Source organism: Mobula hypostoma, chromosome 6, assembly GCF_963921235.1.
Source record: "Mobula hypostoma chromosome 6, sMobHyp1.1, whole genome shotgun sequence".
Lineage (NCBI taxonomy): Eukaryota > Metazoa > Chordata > Chondrichthyes > Myliobatiformes > Myliobatidae > Mobula > Mobula hypostoma.
The window spans coordinates 81,757,319-81,776,606 of NC_086102.1; the positions used below are offsets into that span (position 1 = coordinate 81,757,319).

General features: G+C 40.8%; 1 protein-coding gene across 3 annotated transcripts in view; it reads left to right on the forward strand.

Annotated features, from left to right (window-relative positions):
* The window catches only part of LOC134347583 (rho GTPase-activating protein 6-like), a 551,475-nt gene that overhangs the window by 329,515 nt on the left and 202,672 nt on the right, over window positions 1–19,288 (forward strand). The gene's annotated exons all lie outside the window — the stretch shown is intronic.

The following is a 19,288-nucleotide window of genomic DNA, read 5'->3' on the forward strand; positions in this document are numbered from 1 at the left end:
GAGCAGTTGCTGTACCAGACTGAGATGTAGCCCATGAAAGTACTTTGTATTGTGCATCATAATAAGTTCAAGGGAATCCTCTTGGATGTGCTGAATCTTCTGTACAGCTAAGAAAATAATTTTGCTAATGGGGTTTGCTATATCAGTGGAGGGGCCAGGTGAGATTGCTGGTGATATGGGTGCCAAGAAACTTGAAGCATTTGACCATCTCTACAGCAGCTCCTTTGATGAGGACAGAGTTATGATCACCCTTCCCTCCTTCCCAAATTTGTTAACCGGTTCTGAGTCCTGAAGGAGGGGTGTCGGCCGAAATGTCGACTGGTTACTCCTTTCCATAGACGCTGCCTGGTCTGAGTTCCTCTAGTACTTTGTGTGTATTGCTCTGGATTTGCCAGCATCTGCAGATTTTGTTGTGTTTGTTATTATGTAGCTCTTTCATTTTGCTGATATTAATGGCAGTATAGAGTACAGCAGCACAGAAACAGATCTTTTGACCCATCCAGTCCATGCCTACTGATCGTCTCTGTAGTCCCTTCTACCTGCCCCCAGACCAAACCCCTCGACTATACCTACACAAACTTCTCTTAAATGTTACAATTGAACAGGCAACCACTACCTGTACTTCCACTGGCAGTTCATTACAGATTCACACCACCCTCTGAGTGAAGAAGATTCCTCTCAGATTACCCTTGAATATTTCAATTTTCTCCATAAACTTAGGACCTCTACTTCTGGTCTCACTCATCCTGAGGGGGAAAAGCCTGCATGCATTCACGCAATCTATACCCCTCATAATTTTGTGTATCACTATGAGATCCTCGACTTCTCTTTCCTGAAGTCCACAATCCATTCCTTGCTCTTACTGACATTGAGTTGCTGCTACACCACTCAACCAGCTGATCTATCTCACTCCTGCACACCACCTCATCACCATCTGAAATTCTGTTGTGTCATTGACAAGTTTATAGATGGCTTTTTGAGCTGTGCCGAGCCACACATCCTGTAGGGAGAGTAGAGAGGTGAGCTGAGAATGCACCCGTCTCAGTGAGAAGGAGATGTTAATTCCAATCCACACAGACTGTGGCCTCCTGGTGAGGAAGTCGAGGATCCAGTTGCAGAGGGGGGTACGGAGCACCAGGTTTTGGAGCTTATTGATAGCACTGAGGGTGTTATTGTATTGAATGCAGATCTGTAGTCAATAAACAGCAGCCTGATGTAGGTATTGCTGTTGTCCAGGTGATCTGTTGCTGAGTGGAGAGTCGGTGAGATTGTATCCACTGTAGACCTATTGTGGAGATCGGCAAATTGCAGCGGGTCCAGGTCCTTGCTTGGGCAAGAGTTGATTCTAACCATGACCAATCTCTCAAGGCATTTCATTTGAGTAGATGTGAGTACCCCGGGCAATCGTCATTGAGGCAGTTCACCCTGCCCTTCTTGAGAACTGGTATTATTGTAGCCCCTTTGAAGCAGGTGGGAATCTCTGACCGCAGCAGAGAGATATTGCAGATGTCCTTGGACATTCACTCCAGTTCGTTGGCACAGGTTTTCAGAGCCCTACGAGGTGCACCATCAGGCCTGACAGCTTTTGAGAGTTCACCCTCTTGAAAAATGATCTGATGTTGGCCTCCGAGACAGAGATCACAGGGTCACCGAATGCTATAGGGATTTGAACAGGTGTAGTTTTATTCTCCCTTTCAAAGCATGCATAAAAAGTGTTGAGCTCATCTGGGAGTGAAGCATCACAGCTGTTCAATGTGTTAGGTTTTATTTTGTAGGAAGAATGGCTTGCAAACCCTCTCATCCGATTCCATCTCTAACCTCAATCTGAATTGGGTTTTTTTTTTGCCCTTAAAGTAGCCTTCCATAAGTCATACCTGGACTGCTTGTGTAGTTCTGGATCACCGGTCTTGAATGCCACAGAACTGACCTTCAGCAGGCTGCCAATCTCTTGGTTCATCCACGGCTTTTGACTTGAGTATGTCCGGTATGTTATCGAAGACACACACTCAGCCACACAGGTCTTGATGAAGTCAGTGATAACTGTGGCGTTTTTATTCCGACTTGAAGATGAATTCCTGAATATTGTCCAGTCCTGTAAGTGCTCCTCCACCTCCTTGTCCATACCTTCTTCGTCCTCACAACTGATGCTGTCGTCTTCAGTCTCTGCCTATACACTGGAAGTAGAAGTTAAGCCACAGATTTAAGTTATGGATATCTTTCCTGTAGGTAGATGATCAGAACTGCACACAATACTCTGCATTTGGCCTCATCAATGTCTTGTACAGCTCCCAACGTAACATCCCATCTCTTGTACTCTTTGCCCTGATTAATGAGGGCCAATGTGCTAGAAGCACTCTTTACTACCCTATGTAACCGTGATGCCACTTTCAAGGAATTATGGATCTGTATTTCCAGGTCCCTTTACTCTACAGCAAATCTCAGAGCCCTACCATTCACTTTGTGAGTCTTGCCCTAGTATGTCAACCCAAAATGCAGTGGCATATAACTTGTTTGCATTAAATTCCATCGGCCACTTTTCACCCCATCTTCCCAGCTGGCTAGGATCACACTGCAAGCACTAATAACCCTCCTCACTGTCCACTACACGCTCAATCTTGCTGTAATCTTCGAATTTTCTGACCCGATTTGCATAGCCATGTGTCCAGTCTACCTTCTCCACTGGATTAGAGGAGCTGGAGATGTAAATGATGGAGTTTACTGAAGGAATATTGTTAATGAGCTGTCTAGTAGAATGATAAACAGCATACTGTGAGATCTGGCAAAGACTAGCAGCTCCAGCCTGGAAGGAATTTAAGGGAAGTATGGGAAATCGGGCCCCAGCAAGTTCAAAGGATGTAGGGAAAATAGTACACTGTGAGCCAGATGATAAAGCATTGCAATTTCTGAACAATCGGATAACAAATTTTCAGATACTATAAATTTTATTATTAAAGAAAAATCACTGCTGTGTTTTGATTTGCAAAGCAGCAAACCCATACAATTTATATGTTAGGTCTCAATAATAACCTCAGAATCCTCAGAACTGCTGTAGAGTGGAGGCATGCAACCTTTTACCTTAAGGGACAACACAAGATGAAGAAGGCTCATTTTAAAATAGAAGCTTTTGCTCAATAAAGGGTATTAAGGAATTAAATGGGACTTTTTGACAAGCCAACACAGTTAGCCAGGCTAAGAGTCTTTTAGTGTAACTTTCTGAAATTTAAAACCAAATGTAATTTCTAAAGAACACACACACAATGCTGGAGGAACTCAGCGGGGCAGACAGCATCCATGGAAATGAACAGATGGTCGACGTTTCAGGCTGAGACCCTTGTTCAGGACTGAGAAGGAAGGTGGAAGATGCCAGAGTGAAAAGGTGGGAGGTGGGGATTTTTTTTCTTAAACCTCAATTGCATGTTACCATTGCCAATTTTAATTCATTCTTGCAAATGCTTGACATAGCTTTATGAGAGGAGAAGTCAAATAGCGATCAGCCAAGTGGTAGTGGGATGCGGATATGGTGAATAAACAAGGAGAGATGGCTGTAGGGGTGGGCTGTGAGCTAAAAGTGTGACTTATAATAAATTTGTTGACCACTGAGCTGAATCTATCAGTGAGGATATCACAAAAATAGTCTGTACAAGCAAATGTAAGTTAAATCTGAATAAATTTTGAAAAACGTGAATTCAAAGGTAAATAATTTTCAAAAAGCTGTAGAATAGCATTAGAGCTACATATTAAATGAAATAGAAAGGTTAATTGAAATGTAGAAATGAATAAGTAAAATTGGTAGTGAGGAAAAGATCTTTTAGAGCAACAGACAATCTTCTGGAGGAACTAAGTGGATCAAGCAGCAAGTGCGGGGAGAAAGGAATTATCTATGTTTGCAGTTAAAACCATGGACAGTGTTAGGACAGCACAGGGCAGGGAAAATTACATTCCTCCCCCCCCCCCCACAGTTTCTGCAGAAGGTGTTTTTTTTGCTCTGGATTACAGCATGTGCAGCCTGTTGTGTCTCTGCAAGAAATGGTTTCTCTGTTATGAGTTATCCATAACCAATTCTTGAAATGGACTGTGCACTAGACACCAAATCAGCTTGTTGGATTACATTCATATGGACACAACTTCCTTAACAAATGAAATGTAAGTTTTTTTTTGTGGAAACCCTCTTCTTTCCACTTGTTTTCCTTTTATCCATTTCTGAAGACATTGTGCCATTTTGCAGAATGGTTCAATTAAAACCGACGGTCCTATGATGCCATCTGGAAGTGGTAATTCTTCATTTGATCAGAAAATTCAATATTGGCAGGTGATAAAGCCAATAGAGGGCATGACTGTCAAGCCTTTTCAATAAGGTCTCTGAGCAGCCTGGATAAATTAAACTTTGCTATACAACTTGAAAATTAGTTGACATTGGATCTTGGATTTGTTCTAGTTTTACCATGCATGGTGGCGGTCAGTGATTTAACAGGACTAATTCTGTAAGGTACATTCAGGTACTGGAGAGGACCACAAATAACCATGGTAACCCAATAAATATAGGTTATCCAACTAGAACTAATGTAATCCTGAGAAGATAGATGATCCTGTCAGAAATAATTCATGCAAGGCAGATCAGCATTAGGATATTTGTGATTGGCTAGAAAGTTAGGGAAACCATTCCATATATGGCAGCGGATGAATACAAATACCAAAGTTGGAACAAAAGGCCAGGGGACGTGGGAGGAGAACATATAAAACCCCTGCTTCCCTGAGATTTGGGGTAAAATTGCCATCTTATTTTCATTGTATCAGTTGGCCTTTGCATTCTTTGATACAATAAATCATATTTGTTGGCCACAAGCCATTTAGACTCTCACTAATCCCTTGTTGATTTTCCTAGAATCAGGCCAATAGAAAGAACTGGTTAAAGCTGGTTAAAATTGCAAGTTGCGAATGAAAACACAAAATCATCTTTGCATCAGCACTGGAGATTTCAGAAGCATGGCTCATGTCCTCCTGAACATTCAGTAAGGAGCTATCAATATCCACATATGCTCATGTAGATTCCAGGGAGCCAGAGTTCAGGTCAAAATAGTTAGCAATGTACAAATGTGTTAAATTATCTGAACTAGAAGTTCTAAACTGGAGAGAACAATCACAACTCCATCAAGCCTTGGGGGGCTTTATGGAATCAAAAATCAAAGTGACTATGACCAGCCTTTACTTTCCATCTGTGAAGATGGATTTTCTGGGAATTTACAGCTGTTCTATGTTAGATTTTAAAGCAAGGTAATACTGGCCACTTACAGTTGTGGCAGACACATCACTTAATGAGCTGGACCTTTTTTCTCAAATGCTGTTGATTCTTGCTGACATGTGGCTTCACAGTTACTTTACTGGCCTTTTTTGTCATCCAAATGGTGTCCATTCTCAATTGATGAGCTTGAGCTTTGACAGAGTGCATGCTACTGAATTCTCATTCAGCTTTGTCTCATTCCCCCCTCCCCACACACACACACACACACACACACACACACACACACACACACACACACACACACACTCACTCACACACTCACACACTCACACTCACACTCACACACTCACACTCACACTCACACACACACTCACACTCACACTCACACACACACTCTCACACACACACACACACAGCTTAAGTGTGGGATGGTAAAAACACTTCATAATTTCCTTCATTATTTCTTGGAATGTGGGTGCGTGATTTTTGACAAGGTTGACCTTTTATATCATGAAGGCCCTTGGGAGCCAGATTTCATTCCATGTTAAACATGGGCATGTGGATTAATGTCTGACTGGTTATTCAGTGGCAGCAACCGACTAACAGCGAGTCTGATCGTGTCACTGTTTGGTCAGTTCAAACAGTTCCATTCTTTCACTGGGTACATCAACTGGGGACCAGTATCATGAGTGATGATTTCCTTAAAGCTGCTGATAGAAACATATTTTGTGTAGGATTAGTGTAAATGTCCTCCTGATGGTGGACTTGATGTGCCAAAGCCCTTTTTCTGTGCTTTATGACTCTGTTTCTCTATGACTTAAACAGTGTTTCTAACCAACCCGATTACTATCTCCAGACACTGCTTAATGCAGCCTAATTATTTTCTTACCAAAGACCACAACCAATTAGAATTAACTGTAATGTTCTTCAGCCTTGTGATCTGCAAGCCCCCCAACTACATTCTACATCGTACACAGCTATTCAGCCATGAGAACCATATCTCCTGAGATTGCAGAATAACCTCCAAAGCAATTGCCCCAACCTGTGTACTATAACAGGTAGTGCTATAACACTACCTATTAGTCTGCAACCAGAGGTTCCCAAACTTAGGTCCACGAAACCATTGCTTAATGGTATTGGTCCATGGCATAGAAAGGTTGGGAATCCCTGTCCTAAACAGAAGAGGAAGATCTTTCCCATGCACCCTAAACACCAGTGAAGAGAATGTGATTACCTTTACTGGGAGCGGGGTGGGGTGGTTGCACATGTAACTGTGGTTAATTGTGTGACTTAAATCACTGAAGGAGACAATTTTCTCTTAACTGCAGTACATCTACTTTGTTCCATACCCACACTCTCTTTTGATTTAAAGGCTAAAGATTGTGTAGGCATTTTCATTTGTCTTTCATCCCCATCCTTATTCCTATTTTATCTCAAATATAGAGTGAGAAAAGAGAACACATCACTTCATCACACAGTTTCACAAATAACGCCTTCCATATAGACACCAAGACAGCACAAAATTGAGAGTATAGGACATGAGTTGTAGATCAGAGTATTCATCCATAAAGCACCCATGGATTGCTGCTGCTGCAGCTCAAATTGAGCTAGTGTAGGAGCCGTGTGTTCTGTGTCGCGCAATTATTATGCTTATTATGGTAACTAGTCTTATTAGTGAGGGCCTGGTAAAAGCAAAGGGAATAAGTTATGTATTCATGCTTTTTTTGTGGCAGATTGTAGCTTGAGACTGTGGAAGTCATACCTTTGCTGACTGCTGAGAAAACGCTCAATAATGCTTAATTGTATGTTTGCTAGTTGCTAATAAAAGATCGAAATAAGGAATTCAACACTTTGGAGCAATCACTGGCGTTGTGGGCGTGTCACACAAGTATAACAACTCTGGATCAACGTTTTGCTGCTATTTATGTGTGGCAGAATGCCGAACCTACTCATTCATGGGATCTGGCATAGATTCAATTGGCCAAACAGCCTTGTCCTATATTGTGAACCACTCTGAAATGTATTATGTGTGGTACACTGATCATTGGTATCAATGATTTTTTGTTGATGACTCTACATCAGATTAACACAGAGGGATTGAAATCAGATGACAGGTAGATTTGCAGCACCCATGGAATAACTTGTGCAGTCATTTAGGAACCATGGGGAAGTAAATTATCTTGGCTTAGCCAACTGTTCACCCCACTCTTCCCTTTTCCAATGGCCATTTGCTTACTTTCCCAAATTTTGCACCCCCCCCCCCCGCCTCCTCCTGCATCCTTGTATAGGAACAATTGGTTTTTACAGAAACCTTGTCATTCGTAACAAGTTCCCTCTGCACCTCTAAGGGCATTTGCACCTTGAGTTAGCATTAAAAAGTATCAACGACCTAATGAAATCAACCAGTAACTGTTTTAAATAAAATGTGTTCTGCTATCCAGACTAGTCAATGGTAATCTATTAATGTCGTACACAAGTTCCTGCCATGCTATGTGTGCTTTGTGCTGTGTGTGACTGTTGGTACTGTGTTTTGCACCTTGGCCCCGGTGTAACGCCGTTTCGTTTGACTGTATTCATGGGTATTCATGTGTGGTTGAATGACAATGACTTTTGAATTGAATAGACTTTTAAGATCTGTAAAAATACTTTTTTTTTGTTAAATCAATAATGTCTCACAAAATAGTACTGTGATCTTATTGGGTGCTACATGTGATTATAAACAATTCCTGTTGTCTTATCTATTGCCCTTATTGATGTACAAATCTAAACACAACTGTGGTGCTCTAATGGAACCATACCCATAACTAGTTGCAGCAACTCATCAATCAGACATACTATGTTAGCATTTATGAAATAATGTATATATTTCAGTCTCCAAAGATGTTTACATAATACAAAGGGAGCCATAGGTTAAGTAATTTGTTTCTTCCTTCCTTTTGGAATAGCAGGCATTAGACCTCTTTCAAATCAGTAATTCTGTGAAATGGCTGGGTAATCTGCATGCAGTCGCTATTCTTCCTCCCTTTAGAAACAATGTATATTTGCGCATATAAAAACAAATTGAAGTTTTCTGCTAAAGCTTGTTTGTATTTTCCAACTCAGCATACAGATTCATTACAATTATTACAAAAGGACTGAAGCAGTGTGGGGGAGCATCTCGGAAGCTTCAAAGATGGCATTTTGCCTGAAAATACATAGATTGAAATAACTGGGTTTTAAAAGGTGAATCTCGCATTATCTTATTAGCAATTCCAAAAGGCTACAGCCATTGGTTACAATTTTATCCAATGAATAAAGGACGAATAAAGAAACCAGTTTACTTTATTCCAGGTGCCGAACACTAAATGATCTGCTCTTTTGCCTGTTTACTGTGCAACTACCTTCTGTGTGTTCCTATTTATTACCAGTTAATTCTCGATAAGGAATAAAATAATTTTGGTTTCATTGGATATTGATTCCAATTTTGTCTGTTCTGAGGCTTGCAGCAAGTTAAATATACAGTTTACTGTTGCATGTAGGGTGAGTATTGGAAATTGTGAAACTCAACATGGATGCTGTTAGGGTTGCTAGAGGTTGTATTGTGTACTCCTTTTAAATGATGAGACTTAGAAGCAATGAAATTGATGGTATTTATTACAGATGTGCTATAGAATGCTTTAGGTTGAAATATATTCTGCTACCATAAATTGCAGGATTCTGAATTTTTAAGAACATTAGAAGTTTCTTAAAGGACCACAAAGAGAATATATCAGATGTGGTTATTGATTTGTTTGAGTGATTATACTTGCTTACATAGTCAAGGCAGTTTTGTTTGGAGGAAGAATAATGGAAATGTGGAGTGAGATAATTGTAAATGGCTTGATTTTCTCATTTAGTTTTGCTTCCAAATGAATGTGGTGGAGGAATTAATTTGTGTACTGTACGAAAAAACTTCATCAAAAGTCAATAAACTAAATGAGATGTGTTACTGGTGAACACGCCATTGGTCTCCCTGCTTATGAAACACATCTGCATGGGAGTTGCTAGGCATATATGATGTCAAATACCCTACCCCACTCAAGTGATAGCTTTAGTTTGAAATTCCACCTGCCAGTGGTGGAAGCCACAAACACTGAAAGCTAGGATTAAATTGAGTCCTGCTTTAACATCAGTTGGAAAGCCCAATTCTGACTGGAAATTGTGCTCCAGATAGGCTCCTCCTTCCTCTCTTCAGTGTTGGCAATCGTTCCAACCTCTCCTCCTAATACTGCTTTTGTGCCCTTTGGACAGGAGATCATCTCCCCATTGGTTCACCAGCTTCTGCCTCTCCTCATCCACCCTCTTTGCATGTTAAATTGAACTGACCTCACAATGTGCCTTTTGTACTTTATTGTACGGTTGCTATCTGCACTTTAAATTGGGTATAGTACTCGTGAAGGCAGCACCATCTGGAGATTAACACAAGGGTGCAGATCTAAGGATGTGCTGGGCTGTTTGAGATACTATTTCTTGGATGGTATGTTAGGCCTCGCCTATCTTTTGAACAAACTGGTAAGTTCCTTTATGAATTAATTTAATATTGTAATAGTGGTGTCTTAGCCAACGTTCAACCCTACATGAGCATTTCTTAAATAGTTTTTGGTTATTTTTGTTTTTGGAACCTTGCTATGTATAAAACAGTGGTACCATGCTCTGTACCACTGAGTTATAGTATTTTTATGCTTTAAAACTACTCCCAAAGTTGTAGTGCATCTTGAGACATTGCAAGTATCTGAAAGGCACGGGATAAATGGAATATTCTTTTTCTGTTGTTATCCAGTGAAATTGTTGGTTGAGCACCAGGCCTTCAGAAAGGTCATGTTTGTTTAAGTTTACTTCTGCATAGGTTATTGTTGTAATCAGGAAATAATTGATGTGTTGGGAAATGGGAAATGGGTACCCATCCATTGCTGGTTACTTTTGACTTCTGGGAACAGATCTTAAAGACATGTGACATATGAACTCATGGATAATAGCACATTGGAGTTATTTTATTTTTAATGCATAAAACATTTCCCTACTGTCTAGCCAAATCTTCAAATGCAATTAGTTCATTAATTTGAATATTCAAATTAAATATTTTCCAATGGTTGGTTGTTTTCTGGGCATTATATTTGAAGTCATAATAATTGCTTTTGTTAAATGAAAGAAATGGCAAGGTTTTTGATTTGGAGGCATTAATTCAAATAAGAACATTAAGTATTACTCAAAGGAAGTATTTGCAGAGCTAGAGGTGAATTGCATAGCTCTTTCAAAGATACAGCTGATGGACTAAGTGACCTTTAGTTTTGACTTTTTATGATTAAACATTTTGAGTATTCGGGCCAACCCTGGGTAACAAACCGGAAGCATTTTTGCACATGTCCAGAAGTTGGAAAATCCTTAAAAATCACTTGGTGGATTAAGATCCATTGAATATCTTAGCTGGGGTTCATTTGCCTAACTCTCTTCACCATGTTGATGAAGCAGTGAAGTCGGCTTTAACTCATTTGCAATATTCTTTCTGCTGAGCAGACAACTGTTGCAGAATGAGACTGTTTCTTTGAATAGAGCATTAACATCCAACAGGTCATTCAAAAGTACTGATTCTCCCACCACCATTCCATAATATATCTGGTTATTTCTGCTGGCCTTCCCTTACCCCAGCTCAACCAAATGACCAAGCCATGTAATGAGCACTGCAACAGAAGAGAGAGAGGAATTTGGGCTGATGATGAGACTTGGGTTTTCTAATTTTTAACAAAGCATTAGAAACCTTTACATTTCATTGAATGCCTTTGCAGAACTGTGTTTAGATCCATCTGAGCTCAGTCATCAGTAAGGGGAAGTTATCATCACCATCTTTATTTGTGGTTGAGTGCATCCCATACCTCAGGCATGGAAAGACAAGTGCTGGTTTATCATGTCCTTGAGAGATAATGATTAAATTGAACTTGCAATGTTCCATAACCTTGCACATCATTTACTCTAAAAATAACAAGATTTATGAAAGGCAGGTAGTGATCAAAAAGAGTTTTATTATCTTGTCTTGTTCTGGGTTGCTGAGACCATTTCTATAAGTCCTGCATCTGCTCTGCTTGGATTGTGTGTGACTGACTGGATCAATGTGGTATGCAGAGTGGAATCTTCCTGTTTATACATCTATACCAGGGCTTTCCATGTGTGGGCATGAGGCCAAGTGGTTAAGGCATTCGACTAGTGATCTGAAGGTCGTGAGTTTGAGCCCCAGCTGAAGCAGCGTATTGTGTCCTTGAGCAAGGCACTTAACCACACAGTGCGCTGCGACGACACTGGTGCCAAGCTGTATCGGCGTTCGCCCTTCCCTTGGACAACATCGGTGTCGTGGAGAGGGGAGACTTGCAGCATGGGCAGCTGCTGGTCTTCCATACAACCTTGCCCAGGCCTGCGCCCTGGAGAGTGAAGCCTTTCCAGGCGCAGATCGCAAGACTAACGGGTGCCTTAACCAGGGCTTTCCAACCTGAGGTCCATGGGCTGCCTGTTTAACTGTATTGGTCCAAGGTATTTAAAAAAAGTTTTGAAACCCCTGATATACACTCAACACTACAGCTTGAATCTATCACAGTCCTTATGCATTCTGGCTGATGTGTAGTGTGATTTTAAAAAAAAGATACAGCAAGAGACTCTTCTTCTACAGATGTTGCTAAACCTTTTCCACCTCAACAAAAATGTCCATCCCTCATCCCTTTTATCTCTTCCCAACTGTCTATCACTTCCCCTGGGTCCCCCCCCAACCTTCCCTTTTTCCTATGGTCCACTCTTCTCTCCTATCAGATTCCTTCTTCTCCAGCCCTGTTTATTCTTTTCCATACATGCTGCCTGACCTGCTGAGTTCCTCCAGCAAATTTCAGATTTCAAACACCTACGTTCTTGTTTTGACTTTTGCCAAAAGACTGAATCTTGATTCCGTAGGGAAAAGTGAATGGAAAGTACATGAGTGCATAATTTGTGCATGAAATGGGTAATTGGAAAACTGGGAGGTATATATAGGAGCTATTCCACACCCTGTGTGAGACTAGAAGTTAATAAGATATGTCTTCCCATGGGATGGTAGATTCATTAAACAGATTCATAAGAAACAGGGTCAAAGCTATCTTCGTTAGCATATTTCAGTTGGTTTCCCAGTCCAGCAACTCCTCAAATGTAAAATTATCATTGAGTTTTCAAAATCTCTTTGTCTTTAATCTGTTTGCCTCTCCTTGAAGGAACTCCATTCCTCCAGCTCCTGCCTTTTTCCTTCATCCCTCCACCAGCCATGGTGCTGCCAGCCTGACTTCTCAGCCTTAGAATGCCCTCTTGACACCTCTCCCCCCTGCTTTTTATTATGTTATATCCCGAAATCTCTGTGAACTTAACTTTGTCAGATTTTATTTCAATGATCTTGTGAGCTCATGTGACACTTCACTACATTTAAGATGCTCTAGAAAAGTAAGTAGTAGTTGCTGTTATTGCATATACAGTGCATTTTGGTTAATTAGTCCTTCAATTAATCGGGCAGCCATTTGTTTGGGATAGCTCTTTAAAGAACAAGAATGAGTCTAGAAAATAGTCAGGATTCCCGTTGTTTATTTGGGAAACTATGCTGCTTACTTGGGACAGGAGAATGTTGCTGAAAAGCTTCCAATTAACATCAGTCAAGCTTGTGTGGCTCTTTGATATTACACCATACTCAGAGCAAACAGTTTTTAAATAGCGTCATTTGCGTGTGTTTGTGTTCAAAAAGCAGTGATTTTTGTCACTGATAGTTGGAGAGAAATAAACAGTAAGACAATTCAGAAATGCTTTGTTCACTGTGGTTCTCAAGCACTTGGGCTTAGAGATGCCAGAAATGGCCAGGAGTAAAAATGGCCGGCAGCATACATTGAATGAATTCTTCTACACTCAATATTGATAATTATTAGGAATTATTACTGTAGTAGTATTGGTAGTGTTCTAATTTGTTCTGTATTTCAGTTAAATACATAATTTATTACTCAGTTGTCCATCACATGTTCTACCAGTCTGTACAACCTTCTTTGCTGTGGTGGTGTGCTGGTGTGCTGGTGCAATGGCTTCAACGTGGGTGATGCCAACAGGCTCAATAAACTGATTAGAAAGGCTGGCTCTGTTATAGGAGTCAAACTGGACACACTAAAGGCTGTGGCAGAACAAAGGATCCTACGGAAAATCCTGGCAATTCTGGACCATGCTTGTTACCCTCTGTTGCCACCTTGGCTGAACAGAGGAGCACTTTTAGTAACAGATGAAGACAACTGTGCTGCTCCAGTGAGTGCTATATGAGGCCATTCTTCCCTCAGCGTAATGAGTCAACCTATAGCCAGGGAGGTAATGACCACTTCCTGTTAGACTGTTTGAGGTAGCTTATTGTTTTACTCTTTCTCACTACTTTTCTAATATTTGTACATCTGTGCACTTGTAATGCTACTGTGACACTGTAATTTCCTTTGGGATCAATAAAGAATCTTTCTAAATGGTAGTTTGTCTTTTTTTTATACCTTTTTAAAACTATTTTCATGAAACTTTGTCTAATTGGGGCAGCTGCTGAATTGAGCCAAAACGTACTGGCCCTGGTTAGTCCCAATTAACTGGAATCCACTGTATGTAAGATTTTGGCTAGCTGCCAATTGCTTTCTGCTCTCCCATGCCAGAGTTTGTCTGACAAAGCCTCTGTGAAGTGCTTTGTTCCTTATGCTATGATAAGACTGTTATAAAAAGGCATATTTTAAGAGTAGGATGGAGGTAATAAGTTTTGACTTGAAAGATTAAACACCTAGAACAAAGTAGTTTTTGTAATTCTGGGATAATGGATGTGCCTGCATGAAACAGAACTGGCTGAGGCCAGAATAATATTTATGGGACTTCACAGTTCTCACTGTAGCTTGGAAAGAAGCATTATTCCCCAGTAAAGCTTTTTTTATTTATTGTCATTGTCTGGAACAGCATTTTGTGCTTGCAATTCCTCCTCTCATTTCTAAGCTCTGCTGGGGATGGTCCATGTTACTTTTTCATTTTCAGTTACTTCCAGTCAAAACGTTACTCACCACGGCTGCTGATGACGCAGCACATAAGAAAGCAACTGTCTGTGGGCTGTCATTTATTTCTCGACGATTAACGTGAAACTGAATCTCTTTATAAACTGGTTCAAAGGCTTGATTTTCAAATCGGGATGAGAAAATGTGTCATCTTATTTTGCAGAGGGTAGTGCTTTTCTCACTTTAATACAATATTTTAGGGAAATTTAGACAATAAAAATCTCATTTATAGCACTTATTATTTTCTACGAAGCGCAAAACACTTTAAGCACATTCCACCTGCTGTAAAGTTGATTACACTTACAGGGCAGTAGATTTAGTGGGTTTCCTCTCGTTGGTTGTAGACCTCACTATCAATATCCACCGGCTGCAGGCAACTGGAAACAGCATAGGGATGAATGAGTCTTCAGGTGTCAGGCAGTGATATGGATCTGAAGCTGTTGATATTATGTATCGACGGTTTGGATAAGGTCTCAATTCTGGAGACGATGTAAAGCTGGATGGGTGGAGGGGCAACTTTAGCTGTGTGGAAGATGCAAAGAGGTTGTAATGTCATTGAGACACTGGGCCGAGTGGGCAAGTTTATGCCAGATGCAGTTTAAAGTGTGTGTAATTGACACTATCCACTTTGGTTTAAAACAAAACAAAATGTCTGTCGTCAGAATGATCATGGATTGGGAAAAGGAAAGACACAATGAGATCTGGGTGCACTTAGGACAACGCAACAATGGTGCAGCTCAAAGACCTGCTGCTTCACAGTCCCCATCACCTGGCTTAATTTTTGATCTCTGCTGCTCTCTGCACATTCCCCCTGTGATCTGTAGGCTTCTAGATGCTCTGGTTTCCTCCCACATCCTAAAAATGTGGGTTGGTAGTTAAGTGCCTCTGTAAGTTGCTCCTAATTGCCCCTGGATACATTGTTGAATCTTCAACAGCAAAGGTTGTGGAGGAGTTAGCATTGATGGGAATGTGGGAAAATTGGTAGGAGTTGTGTTTTAAAAAAATTGATGCTTCATTGCTGGTATAGACTTGATGGGCTGAAGGACCTGTTTTTGTGCTATATGTTTGTGAGTTTGTCAAGGCGAGTGGGATTGGTCTTCACTCCAAGATTTGAGTATAGGAGTGATGATGTCTTAATGCAACTGTAGTGGGACTTGGTGCGACTCCACCTGTAGTCTTCTGTGGGGCTTTGTCATTCTTATCTGAGAAACGATGTTGTTGCCAAGCAGAGTGCCACAGAAATTTTACGAGATTTATGGGATTATACGATTGCTGTAAGAGCAGAGACTGGGTAGTCATCTCTATATTTACTGGAATTTAGAATGCCTGCGAGACATTGTGAAAGACACATTTATTGTTCTCCTCACCTAACTCTGAACTCATGGTCAAAACTTACAAATTTAAACTATGATATTTTTCAGTGTCCGTTCACTGTCGTCAGAAACTCCACTGCCCATCAACTAAATCACTGTGTTCTGTCCATCCATCACCCGTGCACTCATTGGTGTACACCAGTTGTTGAAGAAGAAGAAGAAAGCCCTTAACTCCGAGTGGAGTCATCGGGACGCCGTCATGATGGCATTTTTTTAGCAGGCTTTTTTATTTTTACGAGGCCGAGTTGCTAGCTCGACACTCAACTCAGCACGGATGGAAAGCGTGCAAGGGAACCGGGCAGGATTTGACCTTGGGAGCCTTTGCTCCGAAGTCCGGTGCTGATGCCATTACACCACCAGCCAGTGGTGTACACCAGTTACTAGAAGTTAAAGCAATTAAAATACCAAACGGTTAAAGCAATAGAACTATTTTTATATATTTTAAATTACCCATATTAATTGAAAATGGGAAGAAATAGCTCTGTATTTTAAAAATGCTAATTTTCAGTGCCAGGGTGATTGCTTGGACATCATTCATTAAAAATATATTTGAAATTCAGTGGACTGCAATTGGCATTATATTTGGAGAATTTTGGGGAGATTTATCACTTAAGTATCAGTTCTTCAAGCTTGGCCACGTTTTTCAATGCTGAGTCTTTTTGATGCAGGTTCAGGAGCCAGGCAAATAATTCTTGCTGATGTTTGCATTTATCTGTATATATGTAACCAACAGAACTTGAGTACAAATTATTTTTTTAATAACTGAAGGAACTATTGGCTTCATTATAACAAACTACAATATCACCCTCTATTACCACGTTTTAACTAAAACTTCCATTTCACTTTATCTCCATCTAGTGGCAGTAACTGGTACTTGCACTGCATGTACAGGCGGTCCCTGGATCGTGTTAGGATTTTTCTGTTCCTTACACAAGAAATGTCTGCAGGCTGATTTCTCCACAAAGTCTGTTTTCTATGGCTACTTGCAAAAGTTCTTTAATTTTATTTAATAATCAGCCCAAAGCCATCTATAATTAAAGGAATATTGAAGGACTCCCTTGCACGAGTCAAGTTTATTGTCATATGCATGCACTTACAGGTGTAATGAAACACTTACTTGCAACAGTATCGTAGTCACATAGCATCATATTAGCAGCATTCAGAAGGAAAACATAATTTAAATTTTTTTATAAGAAAGAACACAATTAGAACAAATAAAATCTATTTTAGTGCAAAGTGATCATAGTGGTCATAGTTTCAGAATCAGGTTTAATATCACTGGCATAGGTCATGAAATTTGTATTGCAGCAGCAGTACAATGCGATGCATAATAATATACAATAAACTACAATAAGAAATATATTAAAAATATATAAATTAAATAGGTAATGCAAAAAGGAGGTGATGTACGTGGGTTCATTGTCGATTCAGAAATTGGATGACAGAGGGGAAGAAGCTGTACCTAAAACATTGAGTGTGTGTCTTCAGGCTCCTGTACCACCTCCTTGATAGTAACAATGAGAAGAGGGCATGTCCGGGTGATGATGATACTTCATGATGGATGCTGCCTTTTTGGAGGCATCGTCTTTTGAAGATCTCCTGGATGCTGGGGAGGCTAGTGCCCATGATGGAGCAGGCTGAATTCTCAACTTTCTGCAGCTTTTTCTGATCCTTTGTAGTAGTCCCTCTCCACCAGATAGTGATGTAACCAGTTACCATGCTCTTCTCAGTACATCTGTAGAAACTTGCAAGAGTCTTTAGTGACATACCAAGTTTCCTCAAACTGCTAATGAAATATAGCTGCTGCTGTGCCTCCTTTGTGATTGCAACGATATGTTAGGCCCAGGATAGAACTTAAGAGATGTTGACACCCAGTAGCTTGAATCTGCTCACCCTATCCACTACTGATCCCTCTATGAGGACTGTGTATGTGTTCCTTTGGCTTTTTCTTCCTGACGTGGACAATCAATTCCTTGACGTTGAGGGCAAGAGGATGTACAAGAGTGAGATCGATCACAACTCAACTGGCTGACCTACCTGGCTCCTGTACACCACCTCATTATTATCTGAAATTCTGCCAACGACAGTTGTGCCATTGGCAAATTTGTAGATGTCATTTGAGCTGTGCCTAACCACATAGTTGTGGGTGTAGAGAGATTAGAGCAGTGGGCTAAACGTGCATCCTTGCAGTACGCCAGTGTTGATGGGCAGCGAGGAGATTTCCAGTCTGCACTGACTATGGTGTCCCAATGAGGAAGTCAGGGATCCAGTTGCAGACCGAGGTACAGAGGCCCAGAATTTAGAGCTTGTTGATTGGTACTAAGGATATGATGGTTTTGAGCACAAGCTGTAATCAACAGACAGCAGCTTTACTTTGGTAATGCTATTGTCCGGGTGATCAAAGGCCAAGTGGAGAGCCAGTGATGTTGCATCCGCTGCAGACCTATTGTAGCAATAGGCAAATTGCAGTGGGTCCAGGTCTTTGCATAGGCAGGAGTTGATCCTGGCCATGCACTTCATCCCAGTAGATGTGAGTGCAACTGGGTGATAGTCATTGAGGCAGCTCACCCTGCTCTTCTTGGGCACTGGTATGGTTGTCTCCCTTTTGAAGCATGTGGGAACCTCTGACTGCAGCAGTGAGAGATTGAAGGTGTTCTTTTGAACACTCCTGCTTGGCTGGCACAGATTTTCATTGCTCCACCAGGTGCCCCATCAGGGCCTGACACCCTGTGAGGGTTCGGCCACTTGAAAGATGTTCTGACATCACAGGGTCACCAGATGCTGTAGAGTTTGCAAAGGTGTTGTTTTAATGCATAAAAGCCATTGGGCTCATCTGGGATTGAAAGATCACAGCCATTCACGGCGCTAGGTTTCACCTTGCATGCGGTAATGACATGAAAACCCCACTAGAGCTGAAGTGCATCCGATTCCATCTCTAACTTCAATCAGAATTGTTTTATCACTCCTAAAGTAGCCTTCCGTAGGTTGTATCTGGACTTCTTGTATAGTTCTGGATCACCAGTCTTGAATGCTACCAATTTAGCCATCAGCAAACTATGAATCCCTTGGTTCACCCACGGCTTTTGCTAAACTGTAGTGTTTAGGGTGTGACGGTTAGTTCAAAAGTCAAAGGCTTGAACCTGTTTTTGAACCTGCTGGTATGGGTCTTTAAGCTTCCATATCTCCTGCCCAATGGTAGCTCTACGAAGATGGCATGGCTGGGATGGTGGTAGAATTTTAAAAAAGCAGATGTTCAAAAACACAGGGAAAACCTGTTGATAAAATCAATGATAAAGCATTATTATATATGGCAGATTGATCAGAAAATAATTATTTTAAATTGCTTAATTGTATTTGTTTTTGATTGAATACCACTACAAATAAGATGTATCTCATCCTTGTGAAAGTGAAGAAGATGGTAATTGTTGATGCACTCCCCCCCCCCCACCTTCGCTTTGGCTGAAATACACCACACTCTTCCCTCTAACTCAAAGCATGTGATGTGGGCTCATATTTTACCAGAGGCTTGAGTAATGTGCCAGCTGAGATCACACAAGTTTGTACTGCGCAACTTAAATATTGTCAAAATTTAAATAGTTTGCATTGAA